Raw genomic sequence first — 10,035 nt, 5'->3', positions numbered from 1 at the left:
GAGAGAGAGAGAGAGAGAGAGAGAGAGAGAGAGAGAGAGAGAGAATGGTATGCCTGTTTTGAGATCTTACTTTATACATTTTGGCAATGATTTCATAGCAATGATTTAGCACGACTGGTGCTTCGGGATCCCAACGGCATTGGCTTATTACACACTCCAAAGTCATTTCTGCTCGCTTCAGCATATTTATCTGTACTGTGTGCACTAATCTCGTTGGCTTATTTGGAGAATAGGGTGTTCTGTTATACTGCACATTCTTATTATCTGAGTTATAACTGGTATACATTTGACTTTCATAAAAATTAACCACACAGTACAGTTTGTCCCATGGTATTTCTATGATGGTTAATCTTGACTATCCACGTGATTGAATTGAGAGAGCTCTAGAAGATTCTGAGTGCCTGTGAGGACATTTCAAGAGAGGGTTAACTCTGTGGAGCGGGTCCATCTCTCATGTTGGTAGCACCATGCTATAAGCTTGGGCCCCAGTTGGAACAAAAAGAGGAGGGGGTGGAGCCATCACTACAGGAATTCCCTCTTTCTGCTTCATGGCCATGGGCTGTGCTTCTTTCTTCTACCACTCTCATACTGCCATGATAGTCTGCTTTGCTATAGGCTTAAAACAATGGAGCCAGCTGACCATGGATCAGAATCAGGAGCCAAACCTTTCCTTTCCAAGCTGTTACCCTGGGCATTTGGTTACAGGGATGAAAAGCTAATGCTCACAAGGATCATTTGCTCAAAACAGCAGGGATGCATGCCAGATGCCCGGTCCCTTTGAAAGGACTGTCACGTGGTTTCTTATATAGTCCGGTCAGACATCCTGTGGCAAGGTGGTCTGCATAAAGAAATCATCACACAGAAATGCTTCATAAGTCCTCGGGACTAAGAATAGCAGGGTCAGAATTTTTGACTCCAAAGCCCTTAACTATCACATACATTTCTTTCCACCATGCTGGGGACTAAAACTCAGTTCCCCTGCATGCTGATCAAATGCTCGGCCACTGAAGTATGACTCCATCCCCTCCATGTATCAATTATCAATTAATTTTCCCTTTATGATCCAGAGGGCTCTGAATGCTTTCTTATTTCTTCCAGGCAGCCATGTCAAACTGCCACTGAGTCATAGTTTACTGGTTAAGGGGCACTGACTGGGTCTTCCTTATTTTTCTTCCTAGTCTTTAAGATCATAGAACCTAAACAAAGCATGAGAGATTCCAAGATTCTAGGCTCAGTAGGCTGTAGGGATAGAGAAGTTTTGGGGAGCATAAAGAGTTGGTTTTAAATCTTAGCTACAATCCCTTGACAAAAACTTAAGAAACAGAGTCTGCATCTGATATAGAAGACCTGGCTCAACCAGTCCATCAACAAATCTTCATTAAACATCACTAAATGCAGGGCACCATGCTCGGTGCTCTGGGCAGCTGTCCGAGTGGCTCTGGTTTATAGTCGTGCAGTGATTTGCAGCTTCTGATGAAAAGGACTATTTATGGCAGGCCAGAGCTTATGAGGCTGATGGCTGCTAAGTCTGCTTAAGCCTTCAACTGAGATTGCTGCTTTTTCTTGAGGGAAGAGAAAAACAAAACCAAGCAGCCATTCCTCTGTTTGGGAAGCGTGTAAGTTGAGCTCCCATGTTATAAAACACTGGGAACGGAACCGAAGTTCACTTCCCTGGGAAAAACGAGAAGCCAGAGGCCCCATGAGCTCAGTATTTCTGGGGGGAGGGAAAGGATGGCATTACAGAAGAAAGAAGGGAGGGGCAACATTTCCATGGTATGTTTCAAGTATGCGTATTTTTTTTTCTTTTAAATGACACTGAACTTATCTTGCCATTTGGAAATGTTAACTTTGGAAAGGGCAATTAGCATAGGGACATGTGGAATGGTTGGGAGTGTGAGGATTGTGGGGTGGGGAGAAGAGAGGTAATGGATCATCAAAACACTTGTGGCTGCCTGGTGTCAACTATGCCAACCCAGTTTTAAAGAGCAATAGGGAGGAGGGAGGCTGTCGGGGTCACTGCATATGTGGGGACACCTTGGGGAGCCCAGGGAGACATTTTTTTGTTTGATAACCTTCTGAGCATGTGCAGAGGGAATGGCATGGCAGCAGCAGTGTGCCACCATGGAGGAGAAGCCAGTGCCACCCCTAACACTGTATCCAGAGACTCCATGTTGTAGATTGGGTGTCGGTGACCTCCCAAAATTCCTATGTTGCATCCTCATGCCTTGATGGCATTTGAAAGTGGAGCCTTTGGGAGGCAATTAAGACACAAAATCCTCATGAGTCAAGTGCACATTTATCAAAGAAGTCCAAGAGAGCCTTTTCACCCCCTTCTGCTGTGAGAAATGCAATAGGAAGGTGCCATCTATCAACTTGATCTTGGGCTTCCCGGCCTCCAGAGAGTTAACACATTTCTGTGGTTGGTTAGCTACCAGTTCCTACTTATTATAACAATCAGAGTAGACTATGCACCCTAAACCCTACGGAGTTATCAGGAGATAGACTTTGAAGAGCTGTACATGATTCCACATGCATCTTAGCTGAACTAGGTGTGGCTTGTTAAAGCTCATAGGATTGTAGCAACCATTTGCTCTGGGGCTAGACTGCATAGAGTCTAAGTTCTTGCAGTATGACCTGGGGTAAGTGATTACTCCCCACGGCTTCAGTATGAAGCAGGGATATGAATGGTACCTATACTTCAGAGGGATCTCAGGAAGATTAAATAAAATAATATATGGAAGCTGCTTAGAATCGGGTATCCTATGCTCAAAGGAGCTAGCTGCTATTACTATTATGACTATTTGTCACAACAGTATGACTGTACTAATATGACTAAGGGTCAAGCTGAATCCAGGGCATTTGGGTGTCCGATACGGGTAAAGTGACACTGAGTTGGATCAGTCTGAAGGGAGCAGGGCCTAACTGCTGTCATTGTCCTCACTGATGTCATTGTCCTCAATGTTCTCTCTTGTTCTTCAGGGAAGTATCACCATTATCTCTAATCAGGAGAGGCAACTATATATAACACAATTTATACATAGAGAAATCAAGAAAGAAAACAAAGAGATTTTAGCTTCCAACAGAGAAGTCTAAATGGATATTTAGGTGATTTTGACTGCTTATTTCAAACTGCTTTTCTCTTAAAAAAGAAGAAGAAGAAGATGGGGGTAAGAACCCTTCATCCCATAGGTGGCATTGCTGGAGACCAATTACTGTTGAAGAGAAGAGGGGCTGGGTTTGAAAAAGGATCTTTGGCATGTGACAAAGCCTGGGTAGGGTGTGCTTGTAGGTGCTGTTTATTTTTCTGATCACATCTCTCGGTACTCCACAGAGAGGCCTGGGGAGCCCCATGGTGGTATGCTATCAGGTGCAGAAGGAGGGTGCTCTGGTGAAAATGGAGTCCCTTCAGCTTTGCTGACATGGTTTGGTCAAATGCTACCTGCAGATATGTAGTCTGTGTGCCCTAGGATGGAGCCAGGAATGGTGTCCGTCCTCACATGATGGAGAATAGGGAAGAATTGCGAGATCCCAGGTTCTTCTCGGGTCTTCAGAGATAGGTGTGGCCTTCTGGATTCTTACTGAAGTTGTATCACAGAATCAGCCAGGTGGGAGAAGCCAGGGTGGCCTTGTGCTTGTGGGAGAAAGCCACTCCTTCCATGAGACAGCAAGTTGGCGAGAACCTGCAGCATCCGCAGTACTTGTCTCCTGCTTCTGACAATGGAATGATGGTTATTCAGAGGCCTGGAGGGCGCAGGATTTAGCTGCATCAACTGGGGTGGCCTGCCTGTTGGTTGTAGATATTTTAAAGAGTGCTTTGGAAATAGGCAAAACTGGGCAGGGATTCCTTTTTTCTGCATTCTACACTGTGAAGGTATCTTAGAGTTTTTCATTGCTCAACCCACATATCCTTACATGGCATCCCTGGTCTTGGGAAAGAATCTGTTTTGGGTAGAAATTTAATAAAGTAAACCTAAATATAGAAAGGAGAAACATGATAGCCATCATTTCTTTTTCTACGTCTTGGTCCACACTACCAAGCACCAGCAGCTACTTGTAGAGCTTGTATTTGGAGTGAGTTTCTTGGGTAGGAGAACTCTCAGTCATTTAGCCTACGATGGGTATTGCAGACAAGAGGCTTTACTCCTGTAGGAGATTTTTAACTGTGTCTGCTGTCCTGTCCACAGTTCTCACTGACCTCCAGTGGGTTGGCAGAATTGTGAATTTTCTCCGCTTGCATCTCTGTGTTGGAGGGTCAGGCAGTCTTAGAAGGGTCCCGAGGCAGCTGGACTGTGTGTGAGGCTTCTCCTGCAGAAGATGGGAACTGATTGGTTGGAATCCCTACTCACCCCACAGAAACTGGGACCTCCCAACCCCTACTCTGTTCTCTTTCCCTCACCCCCTGCCTCCATGTTTAAAAAAACACACACAAAACTCCAGGCTAATTGCGATCACCCCTTTCTTCAGCATTTCCAGCAACCCACCTAAGCGCGCCCATCAGGGATTCAGCTTTTAGGCACAATCCCAGCTCCTATCTGATATGTCATCACTCCTCACCTAAGACCTATAAAACCCCCTTCCCTTAGCCTGGGTCCACAGTTTCTCTGGGCCTGTTCCTTGGGACTGGTGAAAAGGTCTAATAAACCTGCCTTTATCTGCTTCTAATCTGGTCTAATTTGGTTTATATTGCATCCGCAGGAAACCTATTGTGAACAAATGACTATTCATTCCAGATAAGATGAATAATGACTAAAGAAGTGATTCTAGGCACATCTAGTTTAGTAAGCTAATGAGTTTGCTGGGTTACTGACAAGACCACGGCTACTCAAAAGACAGCTGTATGACCTCGAATCCACTGCAGCATGGGTAAAAACTGCTTCCCTAGAGTTCCCAGCACCACCTGCACGAAGCTGCACTGCCGAGTCTCGTCCCCAGGAACTGTTTGCTGGTTGGATGTCCTTGGGGAGGGGGCCTATGCTTTCTGAGTTTCTCCCACCTAATGAGTTCCTCGGTTCCCTGAGTGTAGTAAACCTCCTCCCTCTGGGCAGAAAGGAATGTTTCATTTCAGAAGAGATGGATAGGTACATCACAAACAACTGAGTTCCCCAAGGTGGTATGGCCAGTTGAGCTGGTTTTTCTCTGTCTGGGTAAAAGCAGGCCTGCCTGAGGCTCAGGTTAGAGTTAGTAGCCTTGCACCTTGTCATCAGGATACTTTCTTTCCCAGTTTTGGATGCTAGACCATTACGATATTATTTGCAAAAATGCCCTTCAACCAAATACAGTATTATTTATAAAAATGTCTCCCCTCCAAGAATGTGATCGTTACAACTATAGAATCTATTATACAAAACCTATAAGCCAGTGTCATGATGCAGGCTTGTCACCCCAGTTATTCCAAAGGCTGAGACCAGAGAACCTCACATTTGAGGGCTGTGTGGCCTAGTGAGTATAATCAGGGCAGATTGGGCGCTTAGCAAGTCCCTGTCTAAAAATAAAGGAAAAGTAAAAATGAGGCCAGGGCTAGATAGCTCAGAAGCAGAGTGTCTGGGTAGCACATATAGGGTTAGGTAAAATCCTGGACCAGAAGACGTTTGCTTATAATAGGCACAGTGTCTGGGCCCAGTGTCCTGTCTCATTTCTCTCTGCTTGGTCCATCTCTCATTTCTTAATCTCAGCATCAGGAGGATACTGAGCAGGGCTGCAGGAGCAGATTTGGGGACCAGCAACTGGAAGCTGCTTAACAACCCATCAATGAGAGCTGTCCATCATGGGGCTTTGGAAGAAATCCTCCATCTCTCCTAGCTGCAGCCTTTGAAATATATTCAACTGTGTCCATCTACAGAGCCCCATCTTCATGTTTTTAAGTATGAGCTAGGCTGCCACAGGCCTGTGGCTCAAGGCAAGAGTGCCTGTGTCTTATGCCTTTGCTTTCTTTGTGGAAAACACTAAAGAGGTGTGTCATCCCTTGGAAGAAAAGTGCTGTGGAAACACATTTTCTTTCTCACTTTCAGGAAACCTATACATTTATTTACCCAGGTCTCTCTCATGTTTTTTTTTTTTTCAGCTATTTGCATTTTTTTTTTAGCAAGGGAAGCCGGCAGGTTTCTCATCTGTCCCTCTCGACCTAGTTTGATCTCTTCATCAAAACCTGTGCTATCTGTTGGCTTTTCCATGGCGCTGCAGAGATGATGGTGAAATCCAGCACACTTAGGAGTCTGCTTGTGCAGACTCTGGGGCAGTCACTCAGATGTGCCAGTGGTCCGTTGTCATCCAATAACCACTACAAAGCCAATGTATGGGAAGAAGGAAGCAAGCCTTTGTGTCACGGTGAAGTGCAGGGTGGTGGCTTCTGGAGCAGTCAAGGGATTATGAAGGTGAATGTCTTGGCATGTGTGTGGGTCACATCTCTTCCCTCATGCCTGGCAGTCTGCTGTCTGGCAATGAGCGGGGAGCTGACGGTGGTGATTAAGACTCTTTGAATGTGATAGATGTTCCTAGGACCCGTTGTGCTCCATCCAAAGACCCAGGGTGAGAGACACCTGTGGTTATGGAAAATGAACCTGAGACAGTGGCTCCTGAGCTCTCTGTCTCTCACCAACAATGTGGAACTCATGGGCACAAGCAAAGTAGAACCAAGCTTTATGAAGAGGTAAGAATGAAAGCAAGAAATTAGGGAAAAGCGAACCACTCAAGAGTTGGAGGGACTCGTAAGAGAGGAAAAAGCTCATGACCTCCCTTGCTGGGTAGGAATATGTCAGACACTGGACAAAGGCTGAAGTAACTGCTAAGAGATTAGTCTCTTCTCCAGACAGATAGCTAGCTGAGCCGATGGGCAGCCGGCATGCTTTTGGAATGCCCCTTAGCTTGTCTGGAGATAACAATGAGCTGTGCATGCAGAAACCAGCACCAGGTGGAGGGAACATCAGTAGATGGTGGAAGATCTCATCGAAGGAGAGCCTTGCTCCCAGTCTCAACAGCCAACAGCTATCCTGCCCCTGTTCCTTTCCAACACACAATCCATTACTGGATAGCTGAACCAGAGGGAGACCAGAATTGAGGGAATGGTGGCAACCAAGGAGACCAACTTTGAGCTGGATGGTTCGGGTCTAAGAATCTGTTGCTGGGTGTTTCCTGTGATCTGATTCCCAAATCCCCACTCCCTATTAGTCAGTCTTCTGTCACCATGACAGATACCAGAGAAAAACAATTGAAAATCTGGGAAGCTTTATTTTAGCTCAAGTCTTCAGAATTTTCAGTCAACGATTGACTGGCTCCATCGGTTTGTGTCTGTAGTTTGGTAGAGCTTCGTGGCAGGGAACATCTGGTTAAGCAAAAACAGTTCTGCCTGTTGCAAACAGGACCCAATGAGACAGTATGCCTACATTAGTAGGCTTCTGCCTCTTGCTTTTCTCCATTTTACCCACCCCGCAACTGCCTACTGAGTGTTGTTATTCACGTTTAGGGTATGTGATCCTCCCTCAGTTGCTGTACCACATGCCAATCATCCCTGGAAATTGTCTCTCCCAGACATATCTAAGAGTGTCTCCTATTAAGCCACTAGGTGTGTTTCAATCTTGTCAACTTGACACTCAAGGTACGCCATCACAGCCTACAAGCAGGGGACTAGTATGTCCCTCCTGGAGATTGGCATCCCAAGAAGAACACCCCACAGACTTACGCATGAAACGGCTAGTCCCTGCTTACTAACTACTTCTCAAGTCACCCACTGGAAATCTCTATGCTTGAACTCAGGGCTCATAGCACAGTAACACGTCTTCCCTTGTAAAAGATGGCCCAAAATCAGCAGGCATAATAACCAAGCCCTACCCCTGTCGGCTTAAGAGACACGGAAAGATGGAGCAGCAATAGGAAGAACCACAGCAAGAAGAAAAGTCATCAGATGGGCCAGAAGAACAGTCTTAGGATATCATGCAGAAAGTGGAACAAAGCAAGAACACAAGCCAGATGTGGTGGGGAACACCTGCAACCCCAACACCCAGGAGGCTGGGGCAGGAAGATGAAACATTCAAAGCAAGCCAGGGCTGCAAAGGGAGACTCTATGTACACGTATAAAAAGCCAAATGGGAAAAAATGACTAGAAAATGACAGGTATAACCTGTGACATTCAACCAAAACAAAGGTTTGGGTTGAATCTTTCTGGAGGTCTTACAGACTCCTCTGGTAATCTGATAAGGCCTCTGGATCCCTCCTCAAATAAATTGTCTTTTGTTTAGTTAAAAAAAATCATTTTTGACATCAATAGGTTTTCTTCTTAGAACAGTTTTGTTGTTTTGTTTGTTTGTTTGCTTTTTACATATTGGAAGGAAGGAGATAAAAGGGTTAAAAGCAGAGTAATGTTTTCGAATACTATGTGAAATGTATGGTAACCAGTTTCATTGAAATAATTGATAACATAGTGACACAGTTATGTGGGGTTTTAAGTGGTCACATCAGATATAAAAACGTCCCCCGTAACTGGCATAGCAATGTCACCAATAATGTGATAGATGTTTGCATTAGCATGCATTCAAATTAAATGTCTCACATCTTCTTAGTGACTGGGAGACTAGGTTTAACCATACATTTGTTTATTCAACTACGTGGTCTTGAAAACTACATATACATATCAGTTTTAGAAAGAGCAGCCGTTTGGGCAAATAATTAGAAAGCATAACTTTATTTTTAATCAGATAGAAGAGACCAGTGTAAACTAATCGAGTGAGATCCTCAAAGGGAAGAGAGGTGAGTACCTTTAAAATAGCCAATTCAGCTTTCCTAGCACTTGACAGTTTGCATTATTCAGCTTCACACCTTCTCAGTGATTCTCACAGTGACCTCCGGGAATGGCGATCATTCACACAGTCACTTTATAAATCAGACACTAAGGCAAGAATCCCTCAGACTCAATCAGGTGAGGCTTGATAGGCCGGGAGAGAGAGAATTTCCATGCATCGCTGGGATGCACAGGGTCTTGGGGGCCTACAGCCAACATTCACAGGGAGTGAGGCTGCCATCTGAAGGTCAGCTCTCAGGCCAGAACTGAAGACTCACGGGAGCTGTTGAACACAGGTCATCTGAGACAGGCCAACCCTGGGAGCCAGAAGCCCACGGAATCTCAGAAGGCTTCTCTTTGCTACTGTCCCACCCTGATGTAATACCTGTAATCACTTCCATGCTTCCCATCACCCAGAAAGACTTTTCCTCACTGCTCTTTCCTTTGCTAGTGGGGCAAACTGCCAAAGGTCTTATTTCAAACATCCACATTGCCGCGACAGAGCTGTCAGTAATGATGGCTGGTTTCCTTCTTCACACAGTTTGGCCAAGACTTGTGTGACATGCCTGAGCACAGTGATTCTCCAAAGGGAGGTGCACAGAATCCAGGCCTAATTGGGTGCTTCTTGCAGAATATCTCAGTTGGAGGTATAAATCTAGTTTTTTTTCCTTAGTTCGAAAACATTAAGCATTTGTCTAGAGTTGCTAGGAGCTATTTTCTCTGATATATGGAGAAAAATTCTCTGATATAAAATAGAATGAGGTTAAAATAGATACAGTGGAAATGAAGTGCAAAGAGGAGAGAGAGAAAATGGAGGTGTCTGAGATTTATCTATGGGGAACTGGGAAGAGAAGAAAAGCTGAGAAAAGGAGAGGAGAGGAGAGGAGAGGAGAGGAGAGGAGAGGAGAGGAGAGGGAGAGGAGAGGGAAGGGGAGGGGAGGGGAGGGGAGAGAGAAGAAGAGAAGAAGAGAAGAAGAGAAGAAGAGAAGAGAAGAGAAGAGAAGAGAAGAGAAGAGAAGAGAAGAGAAGAGAAGAGAAGAGAAGAGAAGAGAAGAGAAGAGAAGAGAAGAGAAGAGAAGAGAAGAGGAGAGGAGAAGAGAAGAAGACAGGACCAGAGGGGAGGGGAGAGGAGGGAAGGGAAAGGAAAGAGAAAGGAAGGGAAGGGAAGGGAAGAGAAGAGAGGAGAGAGGAGAGGAGAAGAGGGATTTCTGGGTCCTTAGTGGGTTTTATTTCCCATTCTGGGGTTTGGTTTCTTGAATTTCTTC

This window comes from Mus caroli, chromosome 8, assembly GCF_900094665.2.
Source record: "Mus caroli chromosome 8, CAROLI_EIJ_v1.1, whole genome shotgun sequence".
Classification (NCBI taxonomy): domain Eukaryota; kingdom Metazoa; phylum Chordata; class Mammalia; order Rodentia; family Muridae; genus Mus; species Mus caroli.
Note: the sequence above shows the minus strand (reverse complement) of the source record.